The sequence below is a fragment of the Syngnathus scovelli genome, unplaced genomic scaffold, assembly GCF_024217435.2.
Source record: "Syngnathus scovelli strain Florida unplaced genomic scaffold, RoL_Ssco_1.2 HiC_scaffold_96, whole genome shotgun sequence".
NCBI classification, from domain to species: domain Eukaryota; kingdom Metazoa; phylum Chordata; class Actinopteri; order Syngnathiformes; family Syngnathidae; genus Syngnathus; species Syngnathus scovelli.
In genome coordinates, this window is record NW_026061681.1 from 57,501 (window position 1) to 72,500 (window position 15,000).

Below are 15,000 nucleotides of genomic sequence, written 5' to 3' on the forward strand. Positions count from 1 at the left end.
GACCGCCACAAGGCGACCGCCACAAGGCGACCGCCACCAGCCGACCGCCACAAGGCGACAGCCACCATCCCCAAGCGCCATCCCCGACCGCCACCCCCCGACCGCCACCAGCCGACCGCCACCAGCCGACAGCCACCATCCCCAAGCGCCATCCCCAAGCGCCACCCCCGACCGCCACCAGCCGACCGCCACCAGCCGACCGCCACCAGCCGACCGCCACCAGCCGACAGCCACCATCCCCAAGCGCCATCCCCAAGCGCCACCCCCGACCGCCACCAGCCGACAGCCACCAGCCGACCGCCACCAGCCGACCGCCACCGGCCGTTCGCGGTGTGCGCCGCCGTTCCCCAAGCACCCTCCGGGACGAAGCCGGAGCCAGAGAATAGCAGCGGTGGTGCGTAAAAGCTGCGGCCGGGCCTCGCGGAAGGTCCCCGGGCGGCGAGCTGCGGAGCCCCGGCCTCCAGCTTCCACCAGGTAATAGGACCGGGCGCGCGTAAAAGCTGCGGCCGGGCCTCGCGGAAGGTCCTCGGGCATCCAGCGAGATCACACGGCCCCCACCGGAGGCGGCTAGCGCCTCCGTAGAGTAGTACCGGCCCGTGGAAGCGGCCGCCCGTCAGCCTGCGTTGCCGCTGGTCGAAAAATGCACTAAGTGCCAAACCCCATTCATTTACAACGGCGTGTCCGCCAGAGGGCGCACTTCCCCCGGCGGACCAGCCGGCGGGGCTCGTTAGAGAGTGTATCCGCCTGGCAGTGCCTCCTGGACGGCCTGTATTCCGGACCGCGACCGCTAACTTACGGGAGCCTAAACGGCCCGCGGACCAGCCGGCGGGTCCTCCGTGAAAGCCTATCCGCCTGGCGGTGCCTCCTGGCCGGCCTGGATTCCGGACCGCGACCGCTCACTCGCGGGACCCTAAACGGCCCGCGGACCAGCCGGCGGGTCCTCCGTGAAAGCCTATCCGCCTGGCGGTGCCTCCTGGCCGGCCTGGATTCCGGACCGCCACCGCTCACTCGCGGGACCCTAAACGGCCCGCGGACCAGCCGGCGGCTCCTCCGTGAAAGCCTATCCGCCTGGCGGTGCCTCCTGGCCGGCCTGGATTCCGGACCGCCACCGCTCACTCGCGGGACCCTAATCGGCCCGCGGACCAGCCGGCGGATCCTCCGTGAAAGCCTATCCGCCTTCGCCGGTTCCCCGGCCGGCCACGGGTGGCGAGAATCCGGCCTCCTCGCCCGGAGCGCGCTTCGACTTGGGCGAAAAATGCACCAAGTGCCAAACCCCATTCATTTACAACGGCGTGTCCGCCAGAGGGCGCACTTCCTCCGGCCGGCGGGGCTCGTTAGAGAGCGCGTCCGCCTTGGCCGGTTCCCCGGCCGGCCACGGGTGGCGAGAATCCGGCCTCCTCGCCCGGAGCGCGCTTCGACTTGGGCGAAAAATGCACTAAGTGCCAAACCCCATTCATTTACAACGGCGTGTCCGCCAGAGGGCGCACTTCCTCCGGCCGGCGGGGCTCGTTAGAGAGCGCGTCCGCTTTCGCCGGTTCCCCGGTCGGCCGCGAACGGCGAAAAGCCGGCCTCTTCCCCCGGAGCCCGGTGGGCGAATTTTTTTTTTTTTTTTTTTTTCAAAGTGCCAACGGCTCTCGCGCCGCGCTGCGTCCGCCTTCGCCGGTTCCCCGGTCGGCCCGAACGAGCGAAAATTCGGCCTCTTGCCCCGGAGCCCGGTCGGCGAATTATTTATTTATTTATTTATTTATTTTTCCAAAGTGCCAACGGCTCTCGCGCCGCGATGCGTCCGCCTTCGCCGGTTCCCCGGTCGGCCACGAACGGCCAAAAATCGGCCTCTCCCCCCGGAGCCCGGTCGGCGAATTATTATTTATTTATTTATTTATTTATTTATTTTTCCAAAGTGCCAACGGCTCTCGCGCCGCGATGCGTCCGCCTTCGCCGGTTCCCCGGTCGGCCACGAAGTATTGCGCATGATTATACGCGATGTTAATATTTATTTAATTATTAAATAAATACATACATGTGTTTATTAATGATATACGCGATGTTAATATTTATTTAATTATTACCTATATTATGAATAAACTAACGGTGATTTTACACGATTTGACTACATACGTGACCGTGATATAGTGCCGAGGGCTCCCGCGCCGTCACGCGTCCGCCTTGGCACGGGTCGCCCGCGGCAGCGAGCGTTCGGCTCGCGGGGGTCCGCGGGGTGTTATTAGGGAGTGCGGCAGCCGTGCCGAGGCTCCGGCCGGCCGCCGGAAGTCCCGCGGGGGAGCGTCGGAGCTCCGCGAGGCCGGCCGGGGAGCCTCTTAGTCATCGCCCGCGCTCGCGGTGGTCCCGGTCGCTTAAAGTGCCACGGGAGGCGTAGCGATGCGAGTGAGTGTGCGCAAAGTGCGAGAGGCGGTGCATTTACGCGCCGTGTCCGCGAGAGGGAGGCAATTCCCCGTTGCGACCTCCGGGAGATCAGCGGGCCGCCGAAAAGGCTCGGCCGGGGTGCCTGGAGCCTCCTCGGGCGTCGAGTTAGGAGGGGGGCGCGCGGAGAACCGGCTGGATGTCCCCTGGAAGCTCAGCGGGCCGTGGGAAAGGCTTGGCCGGGGTGCCGGAAGCCTCGGCCGGCTTAAAAGTGAGGAGGAAAGCGCGCGGAGAACCGGCCGGAGGTCCCCTGGAAGCTCAGCGGGCCGTGGAGAAAGCTTAGCCGGGGTGCCTGGAGCCTCGGCCGGCTTAAAATGTGAGGAGGAAAGCGCGCGGAGAACCGGCCGGAGGTCCCCTGGAAGCTCAGCGGGACGTGGGAAACGCTTGGCCGGGGTGCCGGAAGCCTCGGCCGGCTTAAAAGTGAGGAGGAAAGCGCGCGGAGAACCGGCCGGAGGTCCCCTGGAAGCTCAGCGGGCCGTGGGAAACGCTTGGCCGGGGTGCCGGGAGCCTCGGCCGGCTTAAAACGTGAGGAGGAAAGCACCGGGAGAACCGGCTGGAGGTCTTCTGGAAGCTCAGCGGGCCGCCGAAAACGCGTAGCCGAGGTGCCGGGAGCCTCCTCGGGCGTCAAAAGTGAGGAGCGACGCACCCCCGAGAACCGCCCGGGTCCTCCAGCCACCGTTGAAAAAGACGTCGAGTCAGGCTACCTTAAGAGAGTCACAGTTACTCCCGCCGTTTACCCGCGCGGAGCGTCATCGCCTCCGCGAACCGTCAAAAATAAATAAATTCATAAATAAATAAATGTCAAGTGAGCCTACCTTAAGAGAGTCACAGTTACTCCCGCCGTTTACCCGCGCGGAGCGTCATCGCCTCCGCGAACCGTCAAAAATAAATAAATACATAAATAAATAGATGTCAAGTGAGCCTACCTTAAGAGAGTCACAGTTACTCCCGCCGTTTACCCGCGCGGAGCGTCATCGCCTCCGCGAACCGTCAAAAATAAATAAATACATAAATAAATAGATGTCAAGTGAGCCTACCTTAAGAGAGTCACAGTTACTCCCGCCGTTTACCCGCGCGGAGCGTCATCGCCTCCGCGAACCGTCAAAAATAAATAAATACATAAATAAATAGATGTCAAGTGAGCCTACCTTAAGAGAGTCACAGTTACTCCCGCCGTTTACCCGCGCGGAGCGTCATCGCCTCCGCGAACCGTCAAAAATAAATAAATACATAAATAAATAGATGTCAAGTGAGCCTACCTTAAGAGAGTCACAGTTACTCCCGCCGTTTACCCGCGCGGAGCGTCATCGCCTCCGCGAACCGTCAAAAATAAATAAATACATAAATAAATAGATGTCAAGTGAGCCTACCTTAAGAGAGTCACAGTTACTCCCGCCGTTTACCCGCGCGGAGCGTCATCGCCTCCGCGAACCGTCAAAAATAAATAAATACATAAATAAATAGATGTCAAGTGAGCCTACCTTAAGAGAGTCACAGTTACTCCCGCCGTTTACCCGCGCGGAGCGTCATCGCCTCCGCGAACCGTCAAAAATAAATAAATACATAAATAAATAGATGTCAAGTGAGCCTACCTTAAGAGAGTCACAGTTACTCCCGCCGTTTACCCGCGCGGAGCGTCATCGCCTCCGCGAACCGTCAAAAATAAATAAATACATAAATAAATAGATGTCAAGTGAGCCTACCTTAAGAGAGTCACAGTTACTCCCGCCGTTTACCCGCGCGGAGCGTCATCGCCTCCGCGAACCGTCAAAAATAAATAAATACATGAATAAATAGTCAAGTGAGCCTACCTTAAGAGAGTCGTAGTTACTCCCGCCGTTCGGCCGCTTAAAGTGCCACGGGAGGCGTAGCAATGCGAGTGAGTGTGCGCCAAGTGCGAGAGGCGGTGTATTTACTCGCCGTGTCCGCGAGAGGGAGGTAACTCCCCGTTGCGACCTCCGGGAGAGCAACGGGCCGCCGAAAACGCTCAGCCGAGGTGCTGGAAGCCTCGGCCGGCTCTCAAAGCGAGGCGCGAGGCACCGGGAGAACCGGCTGGAGGTACCCTGGAAGCTCAGCGGGCCGTGGGAAACGCTCAGCCGAGGTGCTGGAAGCCTCGGCCGGCTCACAAAGCGAGGCGCGAGGCACCGGGAGAACCGGCTGGAGGTCCCCTGGAAGCTCAGCGGGCCGTGGGAAACGCTCAGCCGAGGTGCTGGAAGCCTCGGCCGGCTCACAAAGCGAGGCGCGAGGCACCGGGAGAACCGGCCGGAGGTCCCCTGGAAGCTCAGCGGGCCGTGGAGAAAGCTTAGCCGGGGTGCCGGAAGCCTCGGCCGGCTTAAAATGTGAGGAGGAAACCGGCTGGACGTCTTCTGGAAGATCAGCGGGCCGTGGAAAATGCTAAGCCGAGGTGCTGGTTGTCGAATAAGGCTCCGCCATCTCGTAGAAGGTGCTAATAAAGTTCATATCCGCTCGGCTGGAGGTAATTGGCCCGCGGACCGGCCGGCGGGACCTCCGTGACAGCCTACCCGCCTGGCGGTGCCTCCTGGCCGGCGTGCATTCCGGGCCGCGACCGCTAACTTACGGGACCATAAATGGCCCGCGGACCAGCTGGCGGGACCTCCGTGACCGCCTATCCGCCTGGCGGTGCCTCCTGGCCGGCCTGGATTCCGGACCGCGACCGCTCACTCGCGGGACCCTAAATGGCCCGCGGACCAGCCGGCGGGACCTCCGTGACAGCCTATCCGCCTCCCGGTGGCTGCTGGCCGGCGCGGATTCCGGGCCGCGACCGCTAACTTACGGGACCCCAATTGGCCCGCGGACCAGCCGGCGGGACCCCCGTGACTGCCTATCCGCCTTGGCCGGTTCCCCGGCCGGCCACGGATGGCGAGAATCCGGCCTCCTCGCCCGGAGCGCTCGTCGGCTTCGGCGAAAAATGCACTAAGTGCCAAACCCCATTCATTTACAATGGCGTGTCCGCCAGAGGGCGCAGTTCCCCCCGCGGACCGGCCGGCGGGACCTCCGTGACAGCCTATCCGCCTGGCGGTGGCTGCGGGCCGGCGCGGATTCCGGGCCGCGACCGCTAACTTACGGGACCCCGATTGGCCCGCGGACCAGCCGGCGGGACCTCCGTGACCGCCTATCCGCCTGCGCTGGTTCCCCGGCCGGCGCGAATTCCGGGCCGCGACCGCTAACTTACGGGACCCCGATTGGCCCGCGGACCAGCCGGCGGGACCTCCGTGACCGCCTATCCGCCTGCGCTGGTTCCCCGGCCGGCGCGAATTCCGGGCCGCGACCGCTAACTTACGGGACCCCGATTGGCCCGCGGACCAGCCGGCGGGACCTCCGTGACCGCCTATCCGCCTGCGCTGGTTCCCCGGCCGGCGCGAATTCCGGGCCGCGACCGCTAACTTACGGGACCCCGATTGGCCCGCGGACCAGCCGGCGGGACCTCCGTGACCGCCTATCCGCCTGCGCTGGTTCCCCGGCCGGCGCGAATTCCGGGCCGCGACCGCTAACTTACGGGACCCCGATTGGCCCGCGGACCAGCCGGCGGGACCTCCGTGACCGCCTATCCGCCTGCGCTGGTTCCCCGGCCGGCGCGAATTCCGGGCCGCGACCGCTAACTTACGGGACCCCGATTGGCCCGCGGACCAGCCGGCGGGACCTCCGTGACCGCCTATCCGCCTGCGCTGGTTCCCCGGCCGGCGCGAATTCCGGGCCGCGACCGCTAACTTACGGGACCCCAATTGGCCCGCGGACCAGCCGGCGGGACCTCCGTGACCGCCTATCCGCCTCCGCTGGTTCCCCGCTCGGCGTGGATTCCGGACCGCGACCGCTAAATTACGGGACCCAAATTGGCCCGCGGACCAGCCGGCGGGACCTCCGTGACCGCCTATCCGCCTTCGCTGGTTCCCCGGTCGGCCACAGATGACGAATATTCGGCCTCTCGCTCTGGAAGTCCTGCCGACTTAGCCGAAAATTTTCTAAGTGCCATCGGCTCTCGCTCGGAAAAGTGTCCGCCTCGTCTGGTTCCCCAGCTCGGCCTCAGAATTCGAAAATTCGGCCTCTCTGAGGTACCAGGGGTAGGCTTTATGTACTTGGTCCCCCCAGTTAGTGTACTCATCACTTTACCCCCCTTTCGCAAAATATAGTCGGCACGTATGTGCAGAACTGTTTATTTTCATTTTAAAAATTTTCTAAGTGCCAGCGGAAGCTGTCACACGAACTGTCCGAGCTACCACGGTGCCCATCCCGGGCAGTGACGGCAAAAGGCCGATGTGTGTTTGATGGAAGTCTGAATAATTTCTAAGTGCCAACGGCTCAACCGCCGTAAAGTGTCCGCCTCGGCTGGTTCTCCCGGTCGGCCCGAACGAGCGAAAATTCGGCCTCTTCCCCTGGAGGTCCGGAACATTTTGGCGAATATTTTCAAAGTGCCAACGGCTGTTCCGCCGTAACGTGTCCGACCCGGCTGGTTCCTCCGGTCGGCCCGAACGAGCGAAAATTCGGCCTCTTCCCCTGGAGGTCCGGACGACTTTGGCGAATATTTTCTAAGTGCGAACGGCTGTTGCGCCGTAACGTGTCCGACCCGGCTGGTTCCTCCGGTCGGCCTGAACGAGCGAAAATTCGGCCTCTTCCCCTGGAGGTCCGGACGACTTTGGCGAATATTTTCAAAGTGCCAACGGCTGTTGGGCCGTAAAGTGTCCGACCCGGCTGGTTCCTCCGGTCGGCCCGAACGAGCGAAAATTCGGCCTCTTCCCCTGGAGGTCCGGAACATTTTGGCGAATATTTTCAAAGTGCCAACGGCTGTTGCGCCGTAACGTGTCCGACCCGGCCGGTTCCTCCGGTCGGCCCGAACGAGCGAAAATTCGGCCTCTTCCCCTGGAGGTCCGGAACATTTTGGCGAATATTTTCAAAGTGCCAACGGCCGTTCCGCCGTAAAGTGTCCGACCCGGCTGGTTCCTCCGGTCGGCCCGAACGAGCGAAAATTCGGCCTCTTCCCCTGGAGGTCCGGACGACTTTGGCGAATATTTTCAAAGTGCCAACGGCTGTTGGGCCGTAAAGTGTCCGACCCGGCTGGTTCCTCCGGTCGGCCCGAACGAGCGAAAATTCGGCCTCTTAACCCTGGAGGTCCGTTCAAGTTTAACGAATAATTTCTAAGTGCTAACGGCTGTTGCGCCGTAACGTGTCCGACCCGGCCGGTTCCTCCGGTCGGCCCGAACGAGCGAAAATACGGCCTCTTCCCCTGGAGGTCCGGAACATTTTGGCGAATATTTTCAAAGTGCCAACGGCTGTTGCGCCGTAACGTGTCCGACCCGGCTGGTTCCTCCGGTCGGCCCGAACGAGCGAAAATTCGGCCTCTTCCCCTGGAGGTCCGGAACATTTTGGCGAATATTTTCTAAGTGCCATCGGCTCTTCCGCCGTAAGGTGTCCGACTCGGCCGGTTCCTCCGGTCGGCCCGAACGAGCGAAAATTCGGCCTCTTCCCCTGGAGGTCCTGTCAAGTTTAACGAATATTTTCTAAGTGCCATCGGCTCTTCCGCCGTAAGGTGTCCGACTCGGCCGGTTCCTCCGGTCGGCCTGAACAAGTGAAAATTCGGCCTCTTCCCCTGGAGGTCCGGAACATTTTGGCGAATATTTTCTAAGTGCCATCGGCTCTTCCGCCGTAAGGTGTCCGACTCGGCCGGTTCCTCCGGTCGGCCTGAACGAGCGAAAATTCGGCCTCTTCCCCTGGAGGTCCTGTCAAGTTTAACGAATATTTTCTAAGTGCCATCGGCTCTTCCGCCGTAAAGCGTCCGACTCGGCTGGTTCCCGATGTCGGCCAGAACAAGTGGAAATTCGGCCTCTTCCCCTGGAGGTCAGTTGAAGTTTAACGAATATTTTCAAAGTGCCAACGGCTGCTCCGCCGTAAAGCGTCCGACTCGGCTGGTTCCCGATGTCGGCCAGAACAAGTGAAAATTCGGCCTCTTCCCCTGGAGGTCCGTTCAAGATTAACGAATATTTTCTAAGTGCCAACGGCTGCTCCGCCGTAAAGCGTCCGACTCGGCTGGTTCCCGATGTCGGCCAGAATAAGTGGAAATTCGGCCTCTTCCCCTGGAGGTCCGTTCAAGATTAACGAATATTTTCTAAGTGCCAACGGCTCTTGCGCCGAAAAGCGTCCGACTCGGCTGGTTCCCGATGTCGGCCAGAACAAGTGAAAAATCGGCCTCTTCCCCTGGAGGTCAGTTGAAGTTTAACGAATATTTTCTAAGTGCCATCGGCTCTTCCGCCGTAAGGTGTCCGACTCGGCTGGTTCCCGATGTCGGCCAGAAAAAGTGACAATTCGGCCTCTTCCCCTGGAGGTCCTTTGAAGTTTAGCGAATATTTTCTAAGTGCCAACGGCTCTTGCGCCGAAAAGCGTCCGCCTCGGCTGGTTCCCGCGGTCGGACACAAAATGTGTCAATTCGGCCTCTCTGAGGTACCAGGGGTAGGCTTTATGTACTTGGTCCCCCCACTTAGTGTACTCATCACTTTACCCCCCTTTCGCAAAATATAGTCGGCACGTATGTGCAGAACTGTTTATTTTCATTTTAAAAATTGTCTAAGTGCCAGCGGAAGCTGTCAAACGAACTGTCCGAGCTACCACGGTGCCCATCCCGGGCAGTGACGGCAAAAGGCCGATGTGTGTTTATGGAAGTCTGAATAATTTCTAAGTGCCAACGGCTCAACCGCCGTAAAGTGTCCGCCTCGGCCGGTTCCCCCGGTCGGCCAGAACGAGTGAAAATTCGGCCTCTTTCCCTGGAGGTCCGGAACATTTTGGCGAATATTTCCTAAGTGCCAACGGCTGCTCCGCCGTAAAGTGTCCGCCTCGGCTGGTTCCCCCGGTCGGCCAGAACAAGTGAAAATTCGGCCTCTTCCCCTGGAGGTCCGGAACATTTTGGCGAATATTTCCTAAGTGCCAACGGCTGCTCCGCCGTAAAGTGTCCGCCTCGGCCGGTTCACCCGGTCGGCCAGAACAAGTGAAAATTTGGCCTCTTCCCCTGGAGGTCCGGAACATTTTGGCGAATATTTCCTAAGTGCCAACGGCTGCTCCGCCGTAAAGTGTCCGACTCGGCTGGTTCCCCCGGTCGGCCAGAACAAGTGAAAAATCGGCCTCTTCCCCTGGAAGTCCGGCCGACTTAAGGCGAATATTTCCTAAGTGCCAACGGCTGTTCCGCCGTAAAGAGTCCGACTCGGCTGGTTCCCGATATCGGCCAGAACAAGTGAAAATTCGGCCTCTTCCCCTGGAAGTCCGGCCGAGTTAAGGCAAATATTTCCTAAGTGCCAACGGCTGCTCCGCCGTAAAGCGTCCGACTCGGCTGGTTCCCGATGTCGGCCAGAACAAGTGGACATTCGGCCTCTTCCCCTGGAAGTCCGGCCAAGTTTGGCGAATATTTCCTAAGTGCCAACGGCTGCTCCGCCGTAAAGTGTCCGACTCGGCTGGTTCCCGATGTCGGCCAGAACAAGTGAATATTCGGCCTCTTCCCCTGGAGGTCCGGAACATTTTGGCAAATATTTCCTAAGTGCCAACGGCTGCTCCGCCGTAAAGAGTCCGACTCGGCTGGTTCCCGATGTCGGCCAGAACAAGTGAAAATTCGGCCTCTTCCCCTGGAGGTCCGTTCAAGATTAACGAATATTTTCTAAGTGCCAACGGCTCTTGCGCCGAAAAGCGTCCGACTCGGCTGGTTCCCGATGTCGGCCAGAACAAGTGAAAATTCGGCCTCTTCCCCTGGAGGTCCGTTCAAGATTAACGAATATTTTCTAAGTGCCAACGGCTCTTGCGCCGAAAAGCGTCCGACTCGGCTGGTTCCCGATGTCGGCCAGAACAAGTGAAAATTCGGCCTCTTCCCCTGGAGGTCCGTTCAAGATTAACGAATATTTTCTAAGTGCCAACGGCTGCTCCGCCGTAAAGCGTCCGCTTCGGCTGGTTCCCGATGTCGGCCAGAACAAGTGAAAATTCGGCCTCTTCCCCTGGAGGTCCGTTCAAGATTAACGAATATTTTCTAAGTGCCAACGGCTCTTGCGCCGAAAAGCGTCCGCCTCGGCTGGTTCCCGATGTCGGCCAGAACAAGTGAAAATTCGGCCTCTTCCCCTGGAGGTCCGTTCACGATTAACGAATATTTTCTAAGTGCCAACGGCTCTTGCGCCGAAAAGCGTCCGCCTCGGCTGGTTCCCGATGTCGGCCAGAACAAGTGAAAATTCGGCCTCTTCCCCTGGAGGTCCGTTCAAGATTAACGAATATTTTCTAAGTGCCAACGGCTCTTGCGCCGAAAAGCGTCCGCCTCGGCTGGTTCCCGCGGTCGGACACAAAATGTGTCAATTCGGCCTCTCTGAGGTACCAGGGGTGGGCTTTATGTACTTGGTCCCCCCACTTAGTGTACTCATCACTTTACCCCCATTTCGCAAAATATAGTCGGCACGTATGTGCAGAACTGTTTATTTTCATTTTAAAAATTGTCTAAGTGCCAGCGGAAGCTGTCACGCGAACTGTCCGAGCTACCACGGTGCCCATCCCGGGCAGTGACGGCAAAAGGCCGATGTGTGTTTGATGGAAGTCTGAATAATTTCTAAGTGCCAACGGCTCAACCGCCGTAAAGTGTCCGCCTCGGCTGGTTCTCCCGGTCGGCCCGAACGAGCGAAAATTCGGCCTCTTCCCCTGGAGGTCCGGAACATTTTGGCGAATATTTCCTAAGTGCCAACGGCTGCTCCGCCGTAAAGTGTCCGCCTCGGCTGGTTCCCCCGGTCGGCCAGAACAAGTGAAAATTCGGCCTCTTCCCCTGGAGGTCCGGAACATTTTGGCGAATATTTCCTAAGTGCCAACGGCTGCTCCGCCGTAAAGTGTCCGCCTCGGCCGGTTCACCCGGTCGGCCAGAACAAGTGAAAATTTGGCCTCTTCCCCTGGAGGTCCGGAACATTTTGGCGAATATTTCCTAAGTGCCAACGGCTGCTCCGCCGTAAAGTGTCCGCCTCGGCCGGTTCACCCGGTCGGCCAGAACAAGTGAAAATTTGGCCTCTTCCCCTGGAGGTCCGGAACATTTTGGCGAATATTTCCTAAGTGCCAACGGCTGCTCCGCCGTAAAGTGTCCGACTCGGCTGGTTCCCCCGGTCGGCCAGAACAAGTGAAAAATCGGCCTCTTCCCCTGGAAGTCCGGCCGAGTTAAGGCAAATATTTCCTAAGTGCCAACGGCTGCTCAGCCTTAAAGTGTCCGACTCGGCTGGTTCCCGATGTCGGCCAGAACAAGTGAAAATCCGGCCTCTTCCCCTGGAAGTCCGGCCGAGTTAAGGCAAATATTTCCTAAGTGCCAACGGCTGCTCAGCCTTTAAGTGTCCGACTCGGCTGGTTCCCGATGTTGGCCAGAACAAGTGAAAATCCGGCCTCTTCCCCTGGAAGTCCGGCCGAGTTAAGGCAAATATTTCCTAAGTGCCAAGGGCTGCTCAGCCTTAAAGGGCCCGACTCGTCTGGTTCCCGATGTCGGCCAGAACAAGTGACAATTCGGCCTCTTCCCCTGGAGGTCTTTTCAAGTTTAACGAATATTTTCTAAGTGCCGACGGCTGCTCCGCCTTAAAGCGTCCGACTCGGCTGGTTCCCGATGTCGGCCAGAACAAGTGACAATTCGGCCTCTTCCCCTGGAGGTCCTTTCAAGTTTAACGAATATTTTCTAAGTGCCAACGGCTGCTCCGCCTTAAAGCGTCCGACTCGGCTGGTTCCCGATGTCGGCCAGAACAGGTGAAAATTCGGCCTCTTCCCCTGGAGGTCCGTTCAAGTTTGGCGAATATTTTCTAAGTGCCAACGGCTGCTCCGCCTTAAAGTGTCCGACTCGGCTGGTTCCCGATGTCGGGCAGAACAAGTGACAATTCGGCCTCTTCCCCTGGAAGTCCGGCCGAGTTTGGCGAATATTTTCTAAGTGCCAACGGCTGCTCCGCCGTAAAGAGTCCGACTCGGCTGGTTCCCGATGTCGGCCAGAACAAGTGACAATTCGGCCTCTTCCCCTGGAGGTCCTTTGAAGTTTAGCGAATATTTTCTAAGTTCCAACGGCTCTTGCGCCGAAAAGCGTCCGACTCGGCTGGTTCCCGATGTCGGCCAGAACAGGTGAAAATTCGGCCTCTTCCCCTGGAGGTCCGTTCAAGTTTGGCGAATATTTTCTAAGTGCCAACGGCTGCTCCGCCTTAAAGTGTCCGACTCGGCTGGTTCCCGATGTCGGGCAGAACAAGTGACAATTCGGCCTCTTCCCCTGGAAGTCCGGCCGAGTTTGGCGAATATTTTCTAAGTGCCAACGGCTGCTCCGCCGTAAAGAGTCCGACTCGGCTGGTTCCCGATGTCGGCCAGAAAAAGTGACAATTCGGCCTCTTCCCCTGGAGGTCCTTTGAAGTTTAGCGAATATTTTCTAAGTGCCAACGGCTCTTGCGCCGAAAAGCGTCCGCCTCGGCTGGTTCCCGCGGTCGGCCGTAATAGGCGAAAATTCGGCCTCTTCCCCTGGAGCGACCTCCAAATTTGGGCGAAATTTTTCTAAGTGCCTAAAGGTACCAGGGGTTTGGGTACCAGGGGTGCAGTACGAACTGGTCTTTTGTCAACCCATGTACTTTTTCTAGAGTACATGGGTTGGTCCCCCCACTTAGTGTACTCATCACTTTACCCCCCTTTCGCAAAATATAGTCAGAACGAGCATGGGGGACGCAATTGTTTTCCATGCAAATCAATTGGGCCTGGTCCGAGCGCTGGTAACGGCCGCCAGCAAGCGTCCCCTGCTCGGATAGCAGAACTGAAGAAGGCACGGCACTTCCAGAGAGAGAGAGAAAATTTTCTAAGTGCCACATTTCTCAAAAATTTTCAAAGTGCCACATTTCTCAAAAATTTTCAAAGTGCCACATTTCTCAAAAATTTTCAAAGTGCCACATCTCTCAAAAATGTTCAAAGTGCCACATCTCTGAAAAACTTTCTAAGTGCCACATCTCTGAAAAACTTTCTAAGTGCCACATCTCTGAAAAACTTTCTAAGTGCCACATCTCTGAAAAATTTTCTAAGTGCCACAGCACGGCTGTGAAATATTCAAAGTCCTACAGGCATTGGCAGAATCCGCGGACGGCCGTCTGCTCCCGGCGGCCGCCGCGAAGCTACTACCCCCTCCCGGGGACGGCTGTCTGCTCCCGGCAGCCGTCCTTACCCCCCTCCCCCGTTTGCACCGCCTGAAGTTAGACCCGCCTTGGTAGGGCCCCCACCGGCCCCGGCTCGCCGGCGTTGGGTGGACGGTTCCTGCCCACTTGCGGGTCCCGGTCGCTTGGCAACCGACCGGGGAGGACCAGCCGCCTCCTTAAACACAGGCTGGAAGGGAAATCCGATCAAGCTACGGAGGACCGGCCGCCTCCTTAAACACAGGCCGGAAGGGAAATCCGATCAAGCTACGGAGGACCGGTCGCCTCCCTAAACACAGGCCGGGCAAAAATCTGCGAATGGGCCCGTCAAGGGTAGTGGGTCATCCAAGGAGGGAGGTACCGGCCGCCTCCTTAAACACAGGCCGGGCAAAAATCTGCGAATGGCCCGTCAAGGGTAGAAGGTCATCCAAGGAGGGAGGTACCGGCCGCCTCCTTAAACACAGGCCGGGCAAAAATCTGCGAATGGCCCGTCAAGGGTAGAAGGTCATCCAAGGAGGGAGGTACCGGCCGCCTCCTTAAACACAGGCCGGGCAAAAATCTGCGAATGGCCCGTCAAGGGTTGTTGGTCATCCAAGGAGGGAGGTACCGGCCGCCTCCTTAAACACAGGCCGGGCAAAAATCTGCGAACGGCCCGTCAAGGGTTCTGTCTCATCCAAGAAAGGGGTACCGGCCGCCTCAGAGGCCGGAGCGAAGGGGGCGAAAGGCTGTCGATGGGGAAGGATCGGGGCCACGGCTAATCTAGCGATGCCCGCGTCGGGCGGTCACTCCGACGAATGAGCGGGGCCGAATCCGGCGCGAGGCGGCCTTCAGGCACGTGGTTCGAGACGACCTCACCCGGCTCTAGCCCGGAGCGAAAAAAACACTCTTATAACCTGACCGACATGCGCCCATGACCCGCCTTGGTAGGGCCCCCACCGGCCCCGGCTACCGCCGGCGTTGGGTGGACGGTTCCTCCCCACTTGCGGGTCGCACTCCAGCGCTAGGCCGCCGCGCGAGCGCGCGCCCCGCGCCGCCCGCGCAGGCCTAGCGCGAACCGTACGGCAGCGAAACCGAGACGCCCCGGCTCAACCTCACCCAGAGGCCATCCACGGAGGCCGAGCGCGCGATCCGACTTGCGGCACGCCACGTGGGCGTCCGCCGGCCGCGCCGGTCGACCGCGAAACCGATTTCTCAAAGACCAAGCCCGAGTCCCAACCTCCGCACATATCCGCACACGCCTTCCCGACCACCGCGAAGCGGGAGGCGTCTATCGTGGCCGCCGGGGCGTATGACCCCTCCGCGTGAGGCGTGCGGGCTCGGGGGGGCCGCAACGACCGAGTCTGACTCGGACGGGGCGCAGCTTCCCTCCCGGTCGCAGCATCAGCGCCGAACGCGCGACGTCACCAGCCCCCCGGAACGGTTCGTCGGGAGCGCGGCA